Source organism: Pyrus communis, chromosome 13 (assembly GCF_041283825.1).
Source record: "Pyrus communis isolate YQ-2024b chromosome 13, ASM4128382v1, whole genome shotgun sequence".
Lineage (NCBI taxonomy): Eukaryota > Viridiplantae > Streptophyta > Magnoliopsida > Rosales > Rosaceae > Pyrus > Pyrus communis.
Window position 1 is genome coordinate 1,123,223 of NC_142577.1, and position 12,397 is coordinate 1,135,619.

Genomic DNA, 12,397 nt, shown 5'->3' on the forward strand with positions numbered 1-12,397 from the left:
TGAGAATCGAATCTAAAACTTTTCACTTACAAATAAAAAAGAATAATATTAAATCGTAATGCTAAATCACAATTTTTTAGCAACTCTTAATAGAGAAGGTTCACGAGGGGTTGAGTTGCCATTAATTCCTTGATGACATGACATGTTTCACATGACACGTCTTTGCTATAGTGTATATATAGGCTATACAGCCATACATGCATATCACTTTGGAAGCTTATGCCAAAAGCTATCATCATGTATCACAGCCCATTCAATGACCCCTCCAACCACTAAGAATCTCACTTCCTTCTTTCCAAAGTCCACCGACCCTTCACAAAAGCAAAGAACCCACAAAACAAAAACCACAAAGAAATAAAAAATGTCCAAACCCAGAAGCGGAAGAGCCAATCCCACTCTAATTCTCTACCTATCCCTCCTTTTAATCCACATCCACTTCTCAATCTGCAATGGGGTTTCAGTTCTTGACCTGAATCATCCACTCAAAGGAAGCGAAATCGAGGCTGCCATTGGGGGAAGAAGTGCCTGCAGCAAGAAGATTGGGGAATGCTTGACAGAGCCAGAGATGGAGTCAGAGAGCAGCAGGAGAATTCTGGCAATGCAGAAGAAGTACATAAGCTATGGGACTCTCAACAGGGACTTGGTTCCCTGTGGAAAACCAGGGGCTTCCTACTACAATTGTCACGCTGCGGCGGCGAATCCTTACAACAGAGGTTGTGAGGTCATCACAAGATGTGCAAGAGGTAATTGACATGGAAACTTGATATAATTACAGGATGTGGAACCCTAGCTTGGAGAGAATGGAACTACTGATTTCATTCAAATCTGTTAAAATCTGTTAAATGTTAATGGTGTATTGTGATGGGGGTGTTTTGGGTATGAATGTATATTTGAGATCCCTTGTTTTGAAATGTTGTACTAGATCATGTATGATTAGCATGAATTTTATTGGACATCTGACTTTTGTTTTCCCTAAACCCTATCAATCCCACATTCATATATATATGGACGTGGGATTGATAGATGTTCCAATGATACATGTTCTTGTGTGAGGGATAAAATTATGCTTTTTTCTAATGCAATTTTGCTTATTTTTTGAGAGAAAATAAACCTCCAAAAGAGAGATTAGATTGATGGATTTCTACAAAGAACAAGCTTGAGGATGCAAAAATGGTAAATAATGTAGACTAGTTATTGGGGAATTAGTAGATTGAGAAATTGAAATGGGAAAATGATTTTCGCACTCCTCCTTTCTCGTCCTTCATGTCTCCTTTTTTTTAGCCTTCAAATTGAATAAACCAAGCGAGAATCATCAAGAGATAGAAACAAGAGCAGAAGTGCAGAAGAAGCAAACGAAAGTGTTAAAATCACTTTCCAAATGAAAATATGCAAGAGAGAGCTAGGAGGTGGGTAGGTAAGTGGGTGCTTAACAAATGACAGTGCATATTGGTGTTGGATATTCTCTTGAGAGGAAGACTGACAGTTGGTCTGAGTGGATGACAGAAGGATGGCATCAATGAACAAAAGGGAAGGGAAGGGAAGATCAAATTCTTGTACTATTAGATGGATTTTGTCCACATTGTTGTAGGTCAAAGTGACGGACCCCATTCTCCTCTTGGTACACTGCATATATACAATTAGAACCTATTCAACCACCCGTCTATTGGACCTTCTTTGTTTACATGTAAGTGAGAGGTCTTAGCTTAAATTCTCAGATTTCCGGTTATCATTGTAGCAGAAGATGATCATGCTGTGCAGCCTTCAGGGCTTCAGTTTAAGATTTTCCGATGCCTATGCCTTTGTTTTCATCAGAATATGTTGTAGAAATTCAGTTTGTAAAATAGTCACTAGAATGCCACACATGAAGCTTTAGTTGAGCAAACATTGCTAATTGTTGAAAACGTTATCTTCCAACCGCAACCAAGCTCAAACATGATTAAAGTCGAGCAAATGACCTGCCAAAATATCTGGCCTTAATTCTGAGAGATTTTTCCAAAGTGCCAGGTACACAAACGGCAGTCCCGTGTCATTGTATAAGTGGACGAAATGAACTTTCCTTCCGTTTGTCCATGGCTCCTTTTACATGAGGTAGAGGTAGTTGTAGCTCAGCACTTTTGTTTTCCTGGTGATTGCCAGAGAAAGAAAATCCTGGTGGTACTTTTGGCTCATTGTCAGACAGCTTATCACCATTTTTATCGGCTGCAGGAACAACTAAACCGTTACTGTCAGCTTCGTTTGAACTAGAACATCACGAGTGGAGGCTTCACCTCAGCTTAACACAGAAAGTAACGGAAATTGTGAATCTGGACTTAATTTTTAACGGAGTTCACCACAAGGATTTAAATCCGAATTTTTTACCACATAGGCTATCTTTTGAATACTCTATCACTGAATGCTCTAGCACCATGAGGATCATTTATCCAATTAGACCTAGCCAAAATACGGAAGTCCATTAGGAAAACCAACAAAGCCAAACCCTCCGGGAAAGGCCCGTCTCATGCACATCCAACAGAAAGAGCTGATGGGCTACAAATTGATTCATACCCACATGATAGCTTAATGGGCTTACCCATGCCCATCTCGCAGGATTTCCTTGGAATGACTCCTTTTCGAACTCATACTCATTGGAACGCCTTCATCCCCTATACTCGAGGTATATACATCGTTGGTGACCTTAAACCCACCGACCTCCCACCCCCCCACCCCCCCGGGGTTTCCATCAACGCAATCGATTAACGAAGCAAGAAGCATGCGTGAGAAGGAAGGGTGGGGGGGGGGGAGGCGCATTCCATGAGCGCAATCGATTAACGAAAGCAAGAAGCATGCGTGAGAGAGAGAGAGAGAGAGAGAGAGAGAGAGAGAGAGATTGAAGTAGCTAGTGGAGAAAACGCTCTTGGTGTAATACATTGAAGACTTGGGAAGTTCAAATTCGAATACTTTATGCGCAAAGTTTGAGCTTCCAGTATCCAAATAAAGCAGAAACTTGAACAGCAAGCAACAAGTAGCAGCCAAGCCAACCACTCCAAATACTCATAAACAAATTCGGATTTTATGGAATTAGGATTTACAGCCAAATTATCATCTTTTTTTATTTTTTTTGACTCGTAAAAAAAAAACAGTATCATCAATACCTTAGTATAATACACTCACAAACATTTTTGTTTTCTAAGTACGAGAGCTTTTCAGCATATCCAGAAAATATCCGCTACTATTTTAGTATCCCTAAGGTTACTTTTAGGGAGATTCCTGCCACATTCCCATCATCAAAAACAAAGAAAATATCAAATACAGATGTTAAAGAGATTTTTTTAATGTGCTGAAAATTTGGTCTAGTACACCAAGTCATCATACAAGTGGTTGAAAAAAAAAATTCAAATCTCCAACCACTTGTATTATGATGCTTGGGGTATCCAATCACTAAAGCTATAATAATAACAACAATAACATTAATAAGGTAAATCACATTTTACCACCTCAACTTTGGGTCACATAACAAAATTATACCTCATCTTTTGAACATTATAATGTCATACATCAACTTATGTATTCATTGCAATTTCAAACCTCCGTTAAAAAATCCGTCAATTTGTCCTTTAATTAATGATGTGACAAATGTAAGTCCCACATTGTGCTAATTGTGGATGCAAATTTCTGTCTTTCCTTGATCGACGAATTTGCACTGGCAAAATAATAACACTTAAGATTAAAGCCAAAAGCCTCACGCGTCCACGATGAATAGGGAAGGGGGCTTTGGCTGAAGTATCACTGATGTCAAAGTTAGAATTCCGAAAAGAATGTGTTTGAGTGCTTGTACAAAAGCAAAAGGCCTCATTAGGGGTAGCAAAAGCTTCTCCAAATTTTTGAGATCAATGGAGTATTTACAGGAGAAAAGGAGGAGATGGGCCGGTCCTTTAGGGTTTAGAGATGGCCGACCTAGGGTGGAATTTTAGGTGAGAATATTCTAAGATATTTGTGTAAATAAATATCTTAGAATAATTAGATAAATATCCTAAATAAATGAAATTAGGATAACTTACTTGAAAGAGGTCTTCCTCTGATTAGAAATGTATTTATGATAAGAATAAGGGATTATTCTATCATAAATACTTTGACTTTTCCTATGGGCAGGGGTGCCTTAAGCAGTCGTTGATCTTTGCATGCTCTACCTCAGCTGCGCGTAGTGAATGAGGCTGCTTCCTGCTCATTTAATAGGGGTAGTCTTGTCTTTCTTGGGAAATAATCCACGTGTCAGCTCCATGATTTTTGGGGATTATTTTTGGCTCCACAAATGCCCCTACACCTGCTGGGATGCTTGCAGGAAAGGGCAGGAGGTGTAGGAATCCAAAGCTGCAATGGAGTTTGTGTCCCAATTTGATCTAGATTCCCTCTTTGACTTGGAATTTAGATTCTTTTAGGAAAGAGAATGTAATTGCTACCAAAACCTATTTAAGTCTGCGTCAAGCAAGGGGTTAAATAAATTTGGAGTGCAATTAAAACTTTGCAAGAAAGAGAGAAAGCCAAAGGATATTTGTTCCCCTGCCCCTAGTAATCTTCTTTGCTTGCCCGTGCAAAGAATTGTGTGTCGTTGCTTTTCTTCTTGATTTTTTGGAACCTCGACGCTTGAATTTCAGCTCAACGGGGGTCGAGCACTTGGGAAATTGTGTAGTCGTGGGGCTGCCATGCTACTGCCGTGGCAGCTGGGTTACTGCTGGTAAGCTTGGCTCAACGTGGGCCGAGGTGCGTGTGGACCTGGGTGTTGGGGCACCAGCTTCTTGAGATGGGCCATTAGGTGTGGGTTCGTGTGGCTGAAGGGGTTGCTAGGCTTGGGCCCGTGTAGCGTGGGAGAGATGCGAGAGAGAGGGAGGTGCGGGGGCGCTAGCCCTTTTCCATTTGAATTGTGCCGTGAAGGCTTGCTAGGTGAGATTGTGCCAAGATGAGGGCCTGGCATGCTGGGCCTGTGTCTTTGGTCTGGTGTGCTGGGTCTATATGGTAGCCAGCTGGGTTGCGGCCTGGCGCACTGCTTCATGCAATTTTTTTTTCTTTTTCGAGCAAACTTCTAATAATTTTTCCTTGCATTATTGTAGGATTTTCGAACATGTCTTCCTTGAGCCACAAGAATGACAATTTATTCTGCCGTTGAACCGTTAGGGAAGATCTGAAGTAAGCTAGGCTATTTCAGGGCTGCTTATGTCAAGGTAGGTTTTGATAGTAGTTCAGGGACTTCCTTGAGATGTTTAAGCACATAATTCTGTTTGGGGTTCGCATGAAGCTGGCCAAGGATGGTAACGGCCATAAGCTATGTAGGTCTAGGAAAGCTATCAAGTTTCACCCTTACTACTTTGTGTTGGGGTTCACCTTGCCCATGCCTCAATTCTTCCAAATGGTGATTTACTCCATGAAGTGTGTTTCTGCTCAGTGCTCTCCGAATGTAGTCAGCATGATTGTGGGGTACCATAACTTGAGCAGGTTCTTTGACTAGGACCTAACTGCCAATGAGTTCTGGTACTTCTTTGACATAGGTCACATCGATGGTGTTGGGCAGCTGAGGACCCATCATAGGCTCTCCGATCACTTGAGCAAAGGGGATCATGAATAGGGAGACCCTTTAGATCAGCGGAAAGTGGGAATCTGACTCCTCGCCTGGGTTGTGCATTCCAATTACCTTCAATGATGGTAAGTAAGCTACTTAGTCTCTAAGTTGCTTTATACTTTTGCTGAGCTACCTTTTGATTTTTCCTCATTTGTTTATGTAGATTCAAAATTCGGTTCAACTCCCAAGACTTCTCCAAACATGAAGAAGGTGCACATTGCTTTGAGGATCTCTAATGAATACCGTGAATGGCGTTGGATGCTCAATCCTCTTTGTAGGGAGAAAGGTGGACTGCCCCCATTATAAGATATTAAGAACATCAAGGGTGAGGCGTTTGCTAGTCTGATCGCCACTGTGGAGCCTATTGCAAGCAAAGGAGGGAGAAAGAGATCTCCGTCGCCTACTCAAGAGCCGTAGGTGGAGAAAAAACTGAAGACTTACTCTGCTGCTCACGAGGGTTTGTCCACTACTGGGAGGCTGGTGATTAACTTGACTTCTCCAAAAGGGAAGAAAGAGGCTGCTGGATTTGAGCATATGAAGCCTGCTGCTCCAAGGATTGCTAGAACTATTGCTGATAGGATTGTATAATGGAGAAGTTCTGCCATGCCGCATGTGCCTGGGTTTATTCTAAGGCAACTTTTTGTGCCCCAAAGGTGCGTGTAGCGGCAAAGAGTGAGGAAGGTGATTCCACTGCCAAGGCGGTACCAGGGCCGGCCCCTCCTGTTGAGAAGGAAGCACCTGCTCGCAAGAGTATCCATGATTAACCTGCCAAACCAGCCTTAGAGGATTTTTTCAAGATCCATTCGCTGTTAAAGCCCAATCTGCTTGAGGACACGGAAGCATGTGTCAAGTTTGTTGATGGTGTGAGCAAAGTTATCTACTCCAATTTCTTTGTGAGGCGTAAGGCTCAATCGCAAAGGGGTTCCCTGCTTGAGATGATGTAAATCTGTGATCTTGGCAGCCGAATACACTCGTACGGAGCAGGATGACGCCAAGGCTGTTAAGGAGATAGTGGCAGCCATGGTAGCAGAGGGTTGTTCGGCTGTTGATAAAATTAAAGAGCTGGAGTCTGAACTAGCCTTTTTAAAAGGATCTGATGTCTCTGCCTCCATTACTCAACAACTTGAGACTGCTCGCTAAAAGATCAATGACTTAAAGGCTTAGCTTGACACGATCTGAGGGAAGTATGGCGTTACAGAGAAGGAAATTGAAGTCCAAGCGCTGCTAGTGTAGGACATTGAGCGTGCTATTTCAGAATTTCATATTACCTGTGATGCCTAGGATGTAGAGTTGTTCACCATGCATAATGACGTTGTTTGACTCAAGAAGGTCGTCACTAGACTTGAGTCCAAGGAAGTGGAGTTGCAAGAAGCATTATCTACCAGTGAGAATTTAAAGAAAGAACTAGATGAGTTATAGAATTCTCGTACTAACCTGATTGAGGAGAATAAGCAGTTGAAGGGTGAGAAGTCCAGTCTTGAGGTTGTTCTTGCCCAAGGTCAAGCTAACTTCTACAAGCTTGGCTATATTGATAATTTCCTTGACATGCCATCTAACTATGCCTTCTGTGAAAAGGACTTGAGCTTTTTGCTATTTCTTCCGAGGACTTGCTTAAGTTTTCCTTCGAGAGCACTGTTGGTGGAGCAGCTGAGGATTAAGCTGCCCATGTAGGTGTAGCTGAAGGTAGTGCCACCCAGGCAAAGGCGGCTGATGATAGTGTTGCCTAGGATGGGGCAACTGTAGATGAAGTGCGGGAGGTTGATGCTATTAGGCGCAATATGGCTGTTGGAGATGTCTAAGCTATTGAGAAGTAATATTTTTAGATGGACTTTAGGATTTACTTTCTTTTCCTTTCCTGCTTTGCTTTTTCCTTTGCTTGAACTCTGTTGGCCTTTGTGCCAGTTTACCAATTTGCTAAAAATTAATAAACTTTTTTTATTCACTTTACTTCATTTTTGTCTCTTTGCCTTACTTGAAGCTTTAGCCGTAGAATGAACAACTAAGTAGCCTGCTTTGAACAAAGTAGTCAAGCCTATGTTCATTGCTTTAGGCGCCAACTTCGGGTTGTCGGGTGTGAATCTTCGCTTGCTTGAGGCATATTTTGAAAATTCTACCTTGCAGGACCGAATGACATACGTAGTTGCATGTTTCGTATCGGTAGTCCACTAGATCTTTAATCACAAGGTCGTTAGCAAAGCGTGCTGCTTTTCAATAAGCAAATGGACTTGCATGACCTATCTGACTGCCAATCTAGACTTAGGACCTCTGCAAAGTTGTTAACCACAAAGTCAGCAACCAAGCGCCTTACGTACAGAAGCAGGTGAGTTTGCATGACTGCTCGATTGTTAACTTTGATCTTCTGCTCGATTGCCCCCTGATCATAGGCTGCTTAGTTGGTCATCATTTCTCCAATCCTTTGAGCTATGTGGCCTGCATCACAACATACTAAAAATTACTGGGACATGAAATTCGCTAACCTTTTGCATCAAAAGTGCATGGTTCTATAGAATTTCGTGGGCTGTGGTTCGAAAGAACACTTTGCACTTTATGTAACCAATTTCGTAGGTTGCGTAACAAGTACCATAGCACTTTAGGAATTAGTGTAAACCCAAGGGGTTGTTTTGCGCTAGGCAGTGCATGTTTGCATTAACCTATTAACCTGTCACAAGATTGTATGGTTGTATAGGTTTATCTAGTTAACTGCTCGAAGGGTGTATAGGAGGTAGTTTTCCAAAAATCGTAGGATGCTTGTTGAGTTGGCAGCGGCTTTAGGTTCCTAGGTACCTTTTAGAAACCTTAAGTTGCTCGGTGAATAGGCAACGACTTTAGGTTCCCAGGGATCTTCCAGAGACCGTAAGCAACTTGATGAATTGGCAGTGACTTTAGGTTTCCAAGGATAGGCAGAGATCGCTTGTTGGTCACATACAAGGTGCTCAGCTCCTTATGCTAGCTGGTCACATCAAGGTTACTCAACCGGGTGCACACCATGCGTGTAGCTAGAGCTAGAATTTTGTATCCTCGCAGAGATTGCCTACATATTGCACCAGGGATACTCAAAGGGGATATTCCTTTAACGGGTAGAGGGAATACTATTCCATAACATGAAGATCGCTAGTTGGTCACATACAGAATGCTCAACCGGGGTTGCCAGCAGCTGGTCACATCAAGGATGCTCAGTTGTGGTCCCATCTTCATAAGCAGCCATCCAAAGGACCAGCTATGCAGCGTGCTTCCTCTGTCTCTGAGGTCCGAGTCCCCATGGATCAAGCCAAAGGCCTAAAATCCTTCACTCTAGCTAAGCCTTGAAAAAGACCATTATGGTTACTTCTAGGGATGCCAGCTCATGCCATCGTGCCCTAGTTACACCAGGGCAGCCCGACCCATCCACGTCTAGATATTCAGAATGCGTTTACCCTCTCCTAGGGGAGAGCAAGGTTGATCCTTAGGGGGCACAATTCATGCAATAAGTCCCTGATTGGGCATGATTTTCAATCATAGCAGGAGTAGACAGTTGTTGCAGATACACAATCGAACTAAGTGATGTATATCTTCGGAAATCTTCATTGAAAAATAAGATAATGGATATTGAGCTGGCAATTGATGACGGATATCGAACTAGCAATCCTTGACTTACAAGCTAGTGCTCGCCAAGCTGCTTGGAAGGTCATGTGTAGTACTTCCGCAGGTTGTCAGCATATCACTGCTTGTCAATCTCTTAGTCATTCATGATATGAGGGTGTAGCTACCCTTGCTGCCTGCTCCATCAACTTTGTATGGATTTTCCTAGATAAGATTCATCTTTTTGGAGCTTTCTCTTCAGGCAGTGATGAATGCTTTAATTAAGACTAGATCTCCAGGCTAAAACCGTCAAATTTTTGACCTGTTGTTGTAGCTAAAAAAGAACTACTACTGGTAAGCTGCAATGTTGGTGATGACCTTCTCACGTTCCTCTTCTGCCAGATTTAGATTTGTGGCCATCTCCTTTCTGTTCTACTCCAAAGTTGCCAATATGGTGCTGATACTCAGCATGATGACATTCAGAGAGATCATTTCTTCTGAACCAAATGCCAAGGAGAAAGGAGTTTCACCAGTTGCTCATTGTTTGGTCGTCTGATATGCCCATAAGTCATTGGGAAGTTCGTCTGGCCATTTTCCCTGCTTGTCTATAAGGGATTTCTTAAGGCAATCCCTGATTGTCTTGTTGGATGCTTCCGCCTACCTGTTGCCTTGGGGATATCTAGGCGTAAACATGTGCTACATGATGCCATATTTATGGAAGAACTCACCAAGTCTTTCCCCACGAATTGCAGGCCGTTGTCGGTGACGATAGATTGAGGGATGCCAAATCGATAGATGAAGTTCTTCCACATGAAGCAATCTATATCTGATTGAGTAGTTGTGGTCATGGGCTTGGCTTTGACCCACTTGGTGCAGTAGTCGGTAGCCACGATCATCATGCCCCTGCCACTAGTAGTGGGCGACATTGGCCCTACCAAGTTGATTGCCCACTACATGAATGGCCATAGGCTTGTTTGGGGTGAAGCTCGCTGGCAGGTAGCGCGGGTATAAGCTTGAAGCGTTGGCAGCTGTTGCACTTTTGAACAAATTCTTTAGCGTCTTAATGCATGGTAAGCTAGTAGTAGTCGGTGTTGAAGACCTTTTGTGTCAAGGATCGGCCTCCTGAATGGTTTCCACAAACAGCTTCGTGGATCAAGCTCAGAACTCTTAAGTCGCCAGAAGGCGCTAGGCAGCGGAGATATGGGCCTAAAAAGGACCTTCGGACGAGAATGTCGTTCCACATATAGTAGTGTGCCGCCATTATTTGGAGCTTCCTAATTTCTAATCTTTCTACATGGAGTGTCCCATTGACTAGGTAGTCGATGATAGGGTCTTGCCAGCTTGGGGTTGTATTGACTTGTAACACCTCGGCTGCTGGTTCTTCTTTTATACTCAGCTTTCCTAAATACTTAATCGGGATAGAGCATTTGAACTGGTAGTCCAAAGTAGAGCCTAAGGCTGCCAGGGTGTCTGCATGAGCATTGTCTGCCTATGGCACCTATGTGAGGGTGTAAGTCTGAAACGCCTCAAGCTGCTTACGTATCTTCTCGAGCTATAGTGCCATCCTTGGATGTTTTGCTGCATACTCCCCGGTAGTCTGGCTAGTGATAAGCTGAGAATCAGAATGGATTGTGAGCTTCTTAACTGCCAGATCTTATTCCATTCGGAGGCCTGCCAATAAGGCCTCGTACTCTACTTTGTTGTTTGATGCCTTAAAACCTAGAATGATTGCTCGCTCGAGTATTGAGCCATCTGGGGTGATGAGAACTAAGCCTGCTCTAGAACCGTTGTAGTTAGATGAACCGTCAACGTGCAGGCGCCAAAAGTCTTTGTCAGAAAGGGTTAGTTCAGCCAAGGCATGCTCGAGGACGCCTATGGGCTGTGTCATTGCATCTTCTAGGCCAGGAGTGTACTCTGCTATGAAGTCAAGGCTTGAGCTTTTATCACCGTGCGGGGTAAGTAAACCAAGCCGTATTGGCTGAGTTCCAACGCCCATTTCATTACTTTTTGAGAAGCGTCTAGACCATGTAGGATAGATTGTAAGGGATATTGAGTCATGATGACGACCATATGTTCCTAAAAAAATGGTTTGAGCTTCCGAGCTGCAATAATTAGTGCTAAAATTATCTTGTTGATCCTCGGGTATCTTGTTTCCACATCGATGAGAGCTTTAGAAGTGTAGAATATTGGCAGTTGGACCTCCAGCTCTTCTTGTATGAGAGCAGAGCATACTACTACATCTGAGACTACCAAGTAAATGCATAATTCCTCGACTACTTCCTGCTTGGATAGTAGCGGAGGGATGTCAAATATCTCTTCAAGTCTTGAAATGCTTTCTCGCACTCGTCGTCCCACTTCTTATTTTGCATTTTCTTGATGGCCTTGGAAAAAGGCTTGCATCGATCGGTTGAGCATGGTTGGTCGTTCGGTCAGACTTTGGATCTCTTTCAAAGTTGTTAGGGATTTCATCTCCAAGATTGCTTTGATCTGCTTAGGATATGCCTCGATTCCTCACTGGGTTACAAGGTACCCTAAGAATTGGCCTAAGGAGACTCCAATGGTGCATTTGGCACGGTTGAGCTTCATCTTGTACTCCCTAACGATACTGAATGTCTCTACCAAGTTTCTGAGGTGGTCTAACCGCTGCTTTCCTTTTACCATGATGTCGTCGACGTAGACCTCCATGGTAAACCCAATCTACTTCTTGAACATCATGTTTACTAACCTTTGATAGGTAGCTTTTGCATTCTTGAGGCCAAAAGGCATAACCTTGTAGCAGTAGGTGCCTCGCTCGATCACGAACACAGTTTTCTCTTTATCAGGCTCAAACATGGCGATCTGATTATAACCGAAATATATGTCCAAGAAGCTGAATAGTTGGTTCCCTGCGGTTGAGTCCACTAGTAAGTCAGTAGGAGGGATAAGGAACGTATCTTTCAAGCAAGCCTTGTTGAGGTCGGTGTAGTCTATGCATACTTTCCACTTGCCATTCTCTTTCTTCATTACTAACACGACGTTGGCTAGCCATGTTGAATACGCCATTTCCTTAATGAATTTGGCTGCTAATAGCTTATTTATTTCTGCCTCAATGATCGTTACTCATTCTGGAGTGAAGTGTCTTTTTTTTTTGGATCACCGGTTTGGCAATAGGGTCGACATATAGCTTGTGGTAGGCTACCTTAGGATCAATGCCAGCGATGCAAAAACATTACAATTTTCCCTAAGGAATGTTATGAACTCTTCTTTTTC